The 12,015-nt window shown below is 41.6% G+C and overlaps 1 protein-coding gene across 3 annotated transcripts in view; it reads right to left on the bottom strand.

Annotated features, from left to right (window-relative positions):
- Positions 1 to 12,015, bottom strand: part of ATP8B (ATPase phospholipid transporting 8B) — a 198,971-nt gene that overhangs the window by 172,986 nt on the left and 13,970 nt on the right. For 2 of the 3 annotated variants that reach the window (XM_083141074.1, XM_083141075.1), the window contains exon 2: positions 6,595 to 6,675. The exons of the other annotated variant lie outside the window; for it this stretch is intronic. The gene's annotated coding sequence lies outside the window, so the exon portion shown is untranslated. The remainder of the gene's footprint in view (positions 1 to 6,594; positions 6,676 to 12,015) is intronic. 3 annotated transcript variants of the gene reach the window in all.

Raw genomic sequence — 12,015 nt, 5'->3', positions numbered from 1 at the left:
CTTCGTGCCTAATTTATTGCTTATCCATTACTCCATGCTAGCTTTCAACAATAATTCCTTCCTTTACGCCAATGCAGTTTCGATTCAGTGACCACGATATTCGACACATCTCGCCTGTGAGTAGAATTCAAACCTTTCGTCATGCGTCATATTCCACGCTACTAAAGTCACAGGAAGTCATGTCATCAGGTGGACAGCCATCTCCATTTTTACATGTTTACAGAAAAAAAAGGGAAAAAGGTCTTCTGCATGAGGAAAAGGGTGACACTTTTAATGCTATGTTTTAGTACAATTTTGCAACAACTTAACAGATCTGGTATACATGTGGGATTTCTCTATAGTTAAACATATACATGCAATGTTTTGTGACCATATAACATAATTACACGCGAATGATAATTGCTTAGTAACACTTGCTGCCTTACTGCTACTTAATTAAATTGCAACCTCTGTTAATTCCAGTAATAAAAAATGCTACCAGGTTCAAAAAATGAGAGGAACACGCAGAAAATTTATGAACAAAAAAGGCGTGGAGAATATAAAAAAAACGATTTTCCGGCCATTGTCAACTATACCATGTACACGTGACTCAGTTCACACCGGCATCAATTAATCATTGTGATTCGCAAATGCTGCCTTCTCACTTCGGATGCTGAATTTTAGTTGGAAAGAAATGTGAAATGTTGTAACTAAAGCAACTGCAAAACCCGAAACATATTGGAACCGCTAATTCTACACTGGAGTGTTAAAAATGTGCATCGTTCAAGCATGATAGTAATTTAGCAAAATACAACTTCTACGTTGTATGGGTAACAGCCCCCTTGATGGCTATCTCAAGCACATAAGGGACCGCAAGATAAAAAGATTACTTCCCAAAACACAAACTCTCAGCAATGTGCCAGCATTTTTCCTTATTTGTCCACGTACCGGAAGGTGATAGTTGCACAAATAGAACGAAGTTCACTTAAAATCATAAAAAGAGCTCTATCAAATTCTTCTGTAAAGTTCAGACTCCTCTGGATTTCAGCGTTTCTTCTCATTTTCAGATCATCAAGTAGATAAAGATACACTACTAAAATATTTGAACAAAAATACCATCTTGTGATTAGCCAAAAGTGGCGGAAAAGCGAAGTAAAATAATAAAATCGCCGTACCGCGTGGCGAAATGGTTAGCACATCGCGGTACGACGCCACGGGCCCCGAGTTCGAATCCCTGCCTTGGCGTGGATGTTTTTGAGTGTCCATTCATTAATTACATCCTGTCATCACTCAGCCCCATCTTCGCACATTAGCCAAAAGTGGCACAAAAAGCGAAGTAAAATCAATCAATAAATAAATAAAATTAATCAATTAACTAAAAGACCAAAATAAATATTTTTTTTGTAAATTTTGTAGAAAATAACCAGGTTCTTCATTCATCTTGTGTTGAATACGTCACGGAATTGATGTCGGATGGAAACATATCCTTGTCTGCTCGACACAGCTAACAAAAGAATTGTAATCTTCAAGATACCTTCACCATGCATCCCCACATGTGGAGCGACTGAGATCTTAGAATCTTGCAGTGTGTGGGTGGTGACAGAAAATGCTAAAGTTGATTTTACTAATTTAAAACCCCTGCTATTTTTTCCTATGCTTTCATAACGTTATTCTCGGAACATTCTTCTTGTCCAAGTAGCATGAGCTATTGCGTCAACTGCAAACAAGATAAGATTAAAAAGTTACAGATACACGCGCTTCTCAACGAGCTGTGCACCTACATTTCGTCAATAATTCAAAATTAAAATGAAATAGTTTCAGTTCTGGTAAAAAAGGAACAGATATGAAATATTTCCAACTTCAGGATGCTATGTATTAAAATATAATTCTGATCGGAATTACAGTAAATATGCAAATAAAAACAGCTTTTCGTTATATATTTCGTTGTTCTTATCTTAATCCCGTTCACGGTCGTCGTTAGCGGGGGGGGGGTCCTCCAATATTTCAGAAAAATTTTACTTATATGCCCCCAAATTACTCAAAGACAACGAGGCTTACGATTATGTTTAATGTTTTCGTGCTTAATCCGCTTCATGCACATTCTGTTCGCGCTGAACACACCACCACAAAAATACAATGTACTGTATAAAAAGGCGTGTTGTGTCAAAGGTTTGTTGTAAGTCCACGTAGGATAGGCTGATCGGGATTAAACCCAAAGCACTGTACAATGTGCTTCCAAAGGGATCGAATCCGGTACCTCTTGATTACAAGGTACTGCGGAAGACGGACTATACACGATTCCGTAGCAATCAACGGGGGCAGTATATCAAAAGTTGTTCAAGAATATTGGCCAGTTGACGTAATGAACCTCCAGAGCTTTTCAAACTCTGCTTTCTCTAGCGGCATTCCTCGGACGTTGGCCGAGCCTAGCAAGTAGGACAAGACTCCTTTAACCGATTTTAACACTCGAGTGTCAATCAGCCACTGGAGAAGTGACAGGTCAAGCCGCCGGTGCTCGGAGCGATTCACTCCCACTGTGCATCAATTGCGTCTCGGACGTCAGAAGGTGACGTCATTGTCTTAGGTTCTGAAGAAAATCTCGATATGACTCACGTTTTGTTTTCGAAGCAATGTTGCAATCTTATGAACTGCTCCAAAAAAAAATTGCAAAACTTGTCTGGTTATATACTTCGAGCTTTTTAGTTTTGGCACACGCTGTGAACATTCATAAGAGGCTTGCGACTCGAACTCGGGAACTCGAGAGCGACTAAATGCAGGGTGGTTAAAGGTCCACGAACCCATAAATTCTAATGGGTTTTATTGGGTTCCGTAACAGGATCAGAACCCTTTCTCCCACACAATTCAAATTCGGTCCAAGTTGCGTATTGTTTCATTTCAATACCGAACTTGGACCGTATATAACTTGATCCGGAAAAAAAAGGTTCTTTACGGTCCAGAACCCATTTACGCTTGCTGAATTTCTCTTCTGGACGGGTCCCGGGTTCGACACTCGGTGGAGGCAGAGTGGTTCGGATCCCACTTTAAACTGTAAGCTCAGTCCAGATTAGCCTTACTGTGCATAAAGTTAAAACCAAAACTGAAACCTAATTCGATTTACAATTCCTGGATCTTTAAAAACCCTGGCCATCGACGACGTACAACCTAATTAAAATTCAAGGTTTTTACCACTTATATATACACAATTTCAACCTAAAAAGGCTTTTATGCACACACATTCGTTAGGTAGCCCCTTCAAAACTCATCGAGAGGGTGTCGCAATACTCGGGACTCACGCGTCGACGCCTTAACGTTTTCCATGCCCCTTCCTAACAGCGACAAAAAAAATTCAGGTCTTCACGAGTCACTTTTCTGCACTAAAAACTACGATTTTATTTTCCTTTCAACGGGAACAAACATTACGCAGTACGAATCCTTTGTCATCATTCTCCACTTTGCACAGGTCACAAAAGAACATCGGCTTCAAATCAAAGAATTCTCTTTTCTAGGTCACCGTAAGGGTGTGGCAACCCCCCTCTCTTGTTTTATTAAGTAGATTAGTTTGTTCCCATTCACAAAGAGACGTCCTTCCCTGGCATCTCCGCCGACACCTCACATTAATACGCCGGTATCAATTACCAAAGAACAAACTTAATAATGTGCAAACACATTTCATCTCGGCAGTTAATTAGTACGTCCAGAAAGTCTCCAATTGCTGGATTCCCGGAACGCTCTTTTCATTTATTAAATGTCCTCGTTTACGAGATCGAACGCTACGAAAGGAAGCTGCGAGGATACAACCGAAATTTTCATCTCCAATATGCTTCATTTGATTTCATGTTTTAAATCAACCTTATGTACAGAAAGCCTCATCGGGATGGGACCTACAGTTTAAAGTGGAATCCGAAACACTGTGCCATGTACTTCCACGGGGTAACGAACCCGGGACCCCTTAATTAAAAGGCGACGTTACCACTACGCCATTGGGGAGGCCCACATCTCCAATATGCGCCCGGCTTCACAAAACCAGTGCAATTGTCATATAAATCTTACATTTTGCCAAGTACTAGCTATATTTGCTGCTAAATTATTTCTGTGAATAACGAAGTCATACAATTCTAAGTAACAATAGATCGGTTGGGCGTCTGACTGCCACGCAGGAGACCCGGGTTCGATTCCTAGTGTGGGTGATCTAAGGTCGGAATTTTTCCGGCCTTGACCCCGCAAAAAGTGGCTCCGGGGTTCACCCAGCCTGAAATCAATGGGTACCTGGGGGACGGAGAGTGATGTTGAACACATCCAAAATGGCCCAGATCGAGAATATGTGGGGCCCTACCACCACATCCCCTAAGTGCGCCCTGATGGGACGGTGCTACATTCACGGGGAGCTTTACCTACCTTATATGCTCAAACAGCTGACACGTTTGTATCGAATTCTGCTCAAAACACTAAAACGGTCCTTCACACTGCCCACTCCGGTTCTTAACTTGAGGGGAGCTGTGAGAATGAGGGGTCAGCGAAGAAAATCATTATGCACGCTCTCCGTTTATTTCCGATTGTCAGGCTGAAAGTTAATGACTTCCAATAACCACTAAAAGTTTCTTCCAAAAATCGTGATTCTACCTTAGCATGCAATGTTCATTATCTAGACGTATCAAGAGAGTACCTATTCTCTCGTCTTCAGGTGAACAAATTTATTTTTATGTGGGTGGTGATCGACTCCACATCCAGAGTGCTGACCAACTACACACGCGGGAGGCTCCCCGTAGGCGTAGTGGTAACGTCGTCGCCTTGTAACCAAGGGTTCCGGGTTCTCGAAAACCTTGCATTGATTTCTTAAGCCCACTTTATTCACAGATAGGCGAATCAGGACCGGACCTACAGTTTATAGCGGTATCCGAACAACCGTGCAATGTGCCTGCACCAGGTAGCACATAGTGGTTCGGACCCCATTTTAAACTGTTGGTCCAGTCCCGATTGGCCTATCTGTGCATAAAGTGGACTTCAAAGAAAAACTCGACAACTACTACTACTCCAAGCCCGGACTCACAGCCAGGATTATGGTGGATTGTGTGTCTTGTACGTGTGACTTAGTGACATCTAATATTCATTCACACGCAGAATGACAGGAACGGACGCTGTTTCCACAGATAAGGGTATATACCCTTAGCTGTGCTGTTTCAGAACAAGAAGTGGACATTTCCTTTTTCTTTTGTCTGGAATAGTTCCAGGCCAGTACAACGACTTCTAACACCTTTGTGCGTTCTGTAAACAACAAACCTTCATGCTGCATATTCCAAGGCTGCAACAAGTCTTAAAAACGCCTCCAAGAACACTGAAGGTAGCGCTGGACACGCCGACGCTCATGATCCATGTCAGAGGACAATTACTCGCCTGAATGGGGGCTGCTTGCGTGTCAAGAGCATACACGCACGTCAGAAAACCAAGTAAAACGCAAAGACCCTTGCAGCCGGATTCCTGCACCTCTTTGCATTACGCCATGCAACCCTAGTATTCAACAATGCATCTTTTAACCTTAGGGAGATTTCAGACCCAAGCGACAGGCGATACGTGCAGCTTGACGTGTCACTTTAGTGCGAAAGGTTGCATTTATTTCTGAAGGTTCGTTATCAAGTGACGCGTGTCCCCTCGGTCTGCCAGCTGCACAGGCATAAGCAGAAGGGGGCTGATGGAGCTGAAGCCTATCCCGAAAACCAAAGTGGTAAATAAAACACCGCCTTAAAATGACAAACTACAATTTTTTGTCTTTGAACAACTGTTAAGACGAAGGTTCAAAATTGTAATTATGAAATATTTTTACAGTGTATAGAACGCAGATAATGTAATATCCACCTTTGCAATTCCAGTCCTCTTCGAAAACAATTCCTACGTGAGCCACTGGTTGAGCGGTCGACTCACGCTCTCGCTAATGGGTTCGAGTCCTAACCTGGGCATTAGCATCCTTCATCAATTTAATCGACTCATCACTCTCCCTTATCAGGCATTAGACAAGAAAATCTACATAAGACACGAATGGAATTTAAGAAAGAGCTACGCTTCCTTGAATTCACATTTAAAATAATTAACAATTAAGAAGTAGTTTTGTTGAAGCCTGGCCTAGTTGTGTATAATTTTGAAGGCGAAAAATTGTGCCCTTGGTACTTGTGGTACTTTTGGAAGACATGTTTAGTGGGTAAAGGCAGAACTAAATCTAATCCGAACCTGCGGTGGATAAAATTTATTTCTCCCTACATATTCTAAATACCACGCATGCTTGATTTTGATTTGATTTGCCTTTGTTATTTAGCTTCGCTTTTCTGCCCCTTTTGGTTAATCGCCATGATGAAGATGACCATACACAGAATGGAATTCAAACCCGGGATCCCTGGTGTCGTAGCTCACTGTGCTAACCACTCCGCCACGCATGTCGGCCATACCATGCGTGCTTCTCAAGTCGCCGTGTTGACGTGCAGTCCCAGAACCGAAGTCTTCCCAACCACTCGTTCAGAAAGACAATACATCCTTACAAGTATGCAACCCCGTCCATCAGCAGTGTCATTCTGGCTGCCTGCCTGCAAGGATGCAGATTCATAGAACAATTTATTTTCGTAAACTTACCAGCAAACTTCCGACGATCAGCTAACTGCGCCTGCTGCGAAGCTTAGCGGGATAACCACCCACATAACACACTATTTCTCTCTGAAAAAAGAAACGCAGTTAGTTACAAACCGGTGCATTTTAAAAGGTGGAGAAAAAGTTAATATGGTTCTGGGTAACAAGACATATACTAAATAGTATACACAGAAATGTTCTTGTTCTCTCAAACAACAGCGATTCGTCACGAAACAGTACATGATAAATAAATGACATTTCGTAGATTCGACAATGCAGAGTAGAGGGAGATTATTTCCATAACATCTTTGGCTGTTGTGCATTTGAAGCTTCGGAACGAGTCACAACTCTCGAAGCAGCCAATCAACTAAGCTAGCCGCTGACGTCATCTCAACCCAGAGCCTATCGCTAAGTCCCTTGCTCATGCTCTACCACGCCCACTAGGCTCGCTAGACAGACTCGCTTAGTCCGCTGGAATTGTTCCGAAAGTAATTCGAGTCTACCCTTCTTAAAATGTAACTTCTGAGTTATATTCTCAGATCCAATAATGAAGCCGTGATTTAGAGTGTGCACTGTTATAGGAGTGGCTCTTATTTTCACACTATATTCTTAGTTCTCCAAACTAGATAGAACGGAACATGAGAAAATTTACCAAAATCATTACCCATGGCAATTACGTGCCGTAAACGAAGCTCCAACAGTTGCAAGGCTGATAAAAGTTGGGAAATTAAAGACAAGACTTCATTCGCTGATAAATATAGCTCCCTATCGGTGAGTAATAATCCGTTAATAATTTCATCCGCAATTCGATCTTTAAGTAGAATTTCCTCGATCATTTATACGAGGTCAAAATGCGGCAGCGACTTACTAATAGATGACGATGCAGTATTCTCTTTCACTTGGAGCTTCCTGCTCAAATGTTAATCCGGAGCTTCAGGTGTCACGTGCAGCCTTGTAATTAAGCAGTTCGTTGTCCTTGCGCAGCTCCATATTGATTCTATTCTTCCTAGAAATGCACTACCATCTGTTACATCGGAAAGAGAACTCCATACCTATGAATTACTAACGTCGGACATTGCGTGGAAACCGCCACTGGGTTCAAGAAATATTACAGGTTCACCTTTCTCTCTTACACGAAATTGTTACGTACAGTCAGCTCGTGCCCGAGTTTCGGTCTACGTGAATGGTTTCGTGTGTTCTCGAAGTCATCCTCCTGCAGAGACAAGAGACAAAGGTCAAACGAGATCTACGCTGCTGGATGTCGAACAGAAGCTAAAATTATACATATGCGTTATGGAATCATAAGCATATCATATTGTATACGAGAGTTGGCAACTATTTTCTTCGCGAGAATGTAGGACCGGCACAAAAATTCGGAATATACAAAAGGAAGAGGACACTTCATGGAATTCAACAATGTATGAACATGGCGAAGCGCCTCGAAGTAGTCCCCAGAGCATCCACAACACGCTGCCAACGATGTGGAAGCCGTCGAATACCATCCACCTGATAAGGTGAGAGTCGAGACATCTTACGTTTCATGGTGATGGCAATTTTCTCTCGGTCCGAAACCGTTTCCCACGTCGTTGGCAGCGTATTGTGGACGATCTGGGAAAACTACTTTGAGGGTTCATAGGGTGTTTTCTTTACGCCACTTTGTTTTTGTACCGACAACGTATCCTTGTGAACAATAGACGCATGTACGAAACTTTTTAAAATGTTTTTTTGACACATCCCTACGCAACCCTGGTACACGTCACCTGCTTTGTCCATACGTTGCGCAATTTCATAAAGTGGCCTCCTCCATTTGTAGATTTCGAATTTTTGTGCCGGTCTTGCAGTCTCGAGGGAAAAAATAGTTGCCATGGCTTATGCCCCAACCCTCGTATATAGGCATATAAAAACTCTATAGGAACATACGGGGGACGAGGCCGGGCCAAGAAGGAAATGACCTAAAACCATGAAACTTTCCTGTTGGTTTTCGAAGTTCAACGAACTCGGCACATCACGTCTCAAGCTTCCTTAACCCTTCCAAATTAAGTCACGGGTTCGATATCTGTTGGAGGCACATTGCGAGGTGGTTCGGACCGCATTTTACACTGTAGGTCCAAAGGTAGACTGAAGCCCACTCGACAAAAGGCTGACGAGTTCATGGGTACCTAATAAGAAGAATCTTCTTGTTCACACATTCGACAGAACAGAAATTTGCACCTGTCACTTTTATTATGATAAATTATCTTATGAAAATGTTGGATACTGCAAAATCATTATTCAGCTTCAACTGAAATTCAACCGACAATAAAGTAAATTTGAACAGGTTTCCTTACAGCGAAAGTCAACAATCGAATACAATTATTTTATTCCCAAGAATCTGTTTGTTCCTTTTAAACTTATATTTCTTACTATCTGTGCATAAAATGGACTTAAAACAAACTCGGTAATAAGCTGACCGTGATATATTTACCATCTATGGAACTAATACATATTTTATAAAGGAGAATGCTTCTTCAATTAAATACACATCGTAGTCCTGATAGTAAGCTGCACACCCCTAGATATCAGATAATGGAGCAGCTCCTGTTCTACGGGTACTCACATCCAATCCTTCCAACCATCTCTCTTTTTTAGGGAGGTGCAAAAATCTGTATCTAATAATATCTGTCGGCCGCTGGCAGCAGAAAATGGAAAAAAGAGATTGAATAAACTTCAACATCCCGGATCATGACATTTGAGGAAGAACTTCCGATGGTGACAAGCGAGTGAAAGAACGCCGAGACATTGCGTGACTTCATTTGGGGCATCCTGGGATCGCAGGAGGAGGATGGAGCCCCACGTGCAGGCCGGTGAATGGGAGAACGGAAGGATTAAAAAGTCAGGAACAAAGCCAGGCCCCGTCCATCGACTCCCGGTCAGGTGGATGGCGAGTGCAGATTGATTTATTAATATATTGAACGAAAGATGAGAAATTAAAAAGGAACCGATGGAAAATTCCTGAAATATAACTCAGGGATGCATGAGCATACAAAATTCACATTCTTATGAATAACCTACAGAAGTATGGGGATCTGGTAAAACGCTATTTGGCGATGCAAGTTTGAAACTGGGCCGCTTGCGTCATGAACTCTTCTGCAATCCTTTACCAGCGTTCAACAATACCAGTATGAAGCGACTGCGTGTCTTGTTTAGGTCCTGCTTAATGTATTAGATCGCTGCTTGACCGCCCCTACATGATGAAGAGGTTTTCTCGGGATATGAACCAGGTGATTTCCAAATAGACTTCCGAGATTTCCAGAGCTAACATCACTCTCATATTCAGCCTTCTTCTTCACCCTGAAGATGAGAGTGACCTTAGCTTTCGAAATTCTATCTGGAAATCACGTGGCTGCTATCCCGAGAAAACTTCTTCATCGTTCGCCGCCAGGAAAGCTTCAAGAGTTATTTCAATACTACATGGTTTCACAACGAAGAAAACGTTAGATTTAGGACTGTGTACATAATGAAGGTATAGAAAATATTTGTTGAGATACAGAAAGTATGTTCTGTGTTACCAGCAACTGTCAAATGAAGTTCACTTACAAGATCGAACAAGCAATCTCTCTGTGAGTTATTCATACGTATTGAAGGGTTGAGGCGGTTAAAAACATGTAGCAAAGCTGCAGATCGAAGCAGGGGCGGCCGCTCATAAGGACGATACGGACGCCACACTGCCGTCTGTAACCACAAGTGAACAAACATTACATTAACATTTATATATTAGCTTTTTCATTGTCTGAATTGCAAATATTCCATTGCTTATAGATAGTTGGTTAGTCGGTTCTGTATTCATTCTTGCACGACAATTGTGAAGTTTACACGCCACCGTGCGGGGAATACGGAACTTCGAGAGAAATGTGGCGGGGCGCCGTCCTCCCACCTTACGAGACGTACAGCATTCTCAGGTGCGGTCGATAGGGGTAAGAGGCGAGGGAACTAGGACAATAACGCGCGCGGGATCTGTGCCTGGGAGGACGGAGGGTTTGTCGTCCGAAACCCACCCTCTAGGCGAAACTGGCTCTCTCTCCGGAGAACGGTAAACAATGAAGAGTTGCCAGAAGCAATGAAGTTAACATAAGAAAGAAAATTACCAACCGTTGAAAAAAATCATTCTGTATTCCATAATCTTATTCACTTATGACATAAGAGTAGAGCAATAAATAACGAAATCTCCAATAAGGAAAGAAAATATCGGTAATTGAAAATGTACAGACTCTTGCTTCATTTTTGTCATTTACCATCGCTTTCTGCTACTTTTCGGTAATCACGACGATGAGGATGAGCGATGATATAATGAATTTGATGGAGGGGCCTCACAAAGAAAACACATATCAATGCCGGGATTCGAACCCAGAAGCCCTGGCTTTGTAATGCGGCATGCTAGCCTCGGAAGTCGGCTATAGATTCTTGTTACACGCAAAATTATCATATTGTATTTTTTCTGAGTTTAGTGAAAAGTACATTTGGATTACGATGATGTGGAGTACATTATGTAGATTTAATTACATGTTTTGATTAGCACGTTTGAAACAAATCCTGATAATGTGACAAAGTTGTCAATTTATTTTCAAGGCGGATGTTAAATAAATTAGAAACTCGTCATCTAAACTCAACAAGAGCCGCTACAGGAACCTGTGAACTACAATTTTTTTTAAAAATTTGGCAAAACTGTCTGGCAACCCCGAAGCAATAAAACGACCGGAAAGGAAGACGATAGTATTGACACTTGTTGTTTCTTCGTTTTCCATGGAAAAGTGAAGCTTTTTCGGTAGTTGTGTGCTGTAGTTGTGCATTTGTCGCGATGAACAGTGTGGAGAAATTGTTGGTGCGAAGTTTTTCTACAGAATCCTGAGAATCCTGGATGAAAAAATAAACATAAAAACCCTAAGCCGAATTTGAATCTAGAACAAGTATCAAAGAAGGGAGGTCGTGAGTTCACTCGCAAATTTCGCGTTGAAGGACAGAAGGATGAATTTCAGGTACAATAATGTCTGAAGATTTCCGGTAAGTTTGAAGTTATTACTTTAGAGCTTCCGGTAAAGCAGATATCACCTTTCCAGTGAGATATTTATTTTGGTGCCCTATTTCACATATCAATTAGTAATATTGGACAGGAAACTTTTTCTGTGTAACTTTTTACTAGAAATTTTCACGATCAATGTACGTAAATATTCGTCATTGTGCTTATCAAATTGTGTAAAAATTAATATCCCTTCTTCTGAATTTTCCTCTCTGTTAAACGACTAAATCTGTTAGAATTCTATTCCTTCTTCGATCATCTTCGCGTTACTGTTAAATAATTATTAATTTATTATATGTGCAAACGTGTAAAACATGATATTCGGTAATCACGTTGGCTGTTATACGAAATTCATCATTTAAACTCACATTACA

This window comes from Lepisma saccharinum, chromosome 19 (assembly GCF_977018435.1).
Source record: "Lepisma saccharinum chromosome 19, izLepSacc3.1, whole genome shotgun sequence".
NCBI classification, from domain to species: domain Eukaryota; kingdom Metazoa; phylum Arthropoda; class Insecta; order Zygentoma; family Lepismatidae; genus Lepisma; species Lepisma saccharinum.
This window is presented reverse-complemented; position numbering and strand designations above follow the sequence as displayed.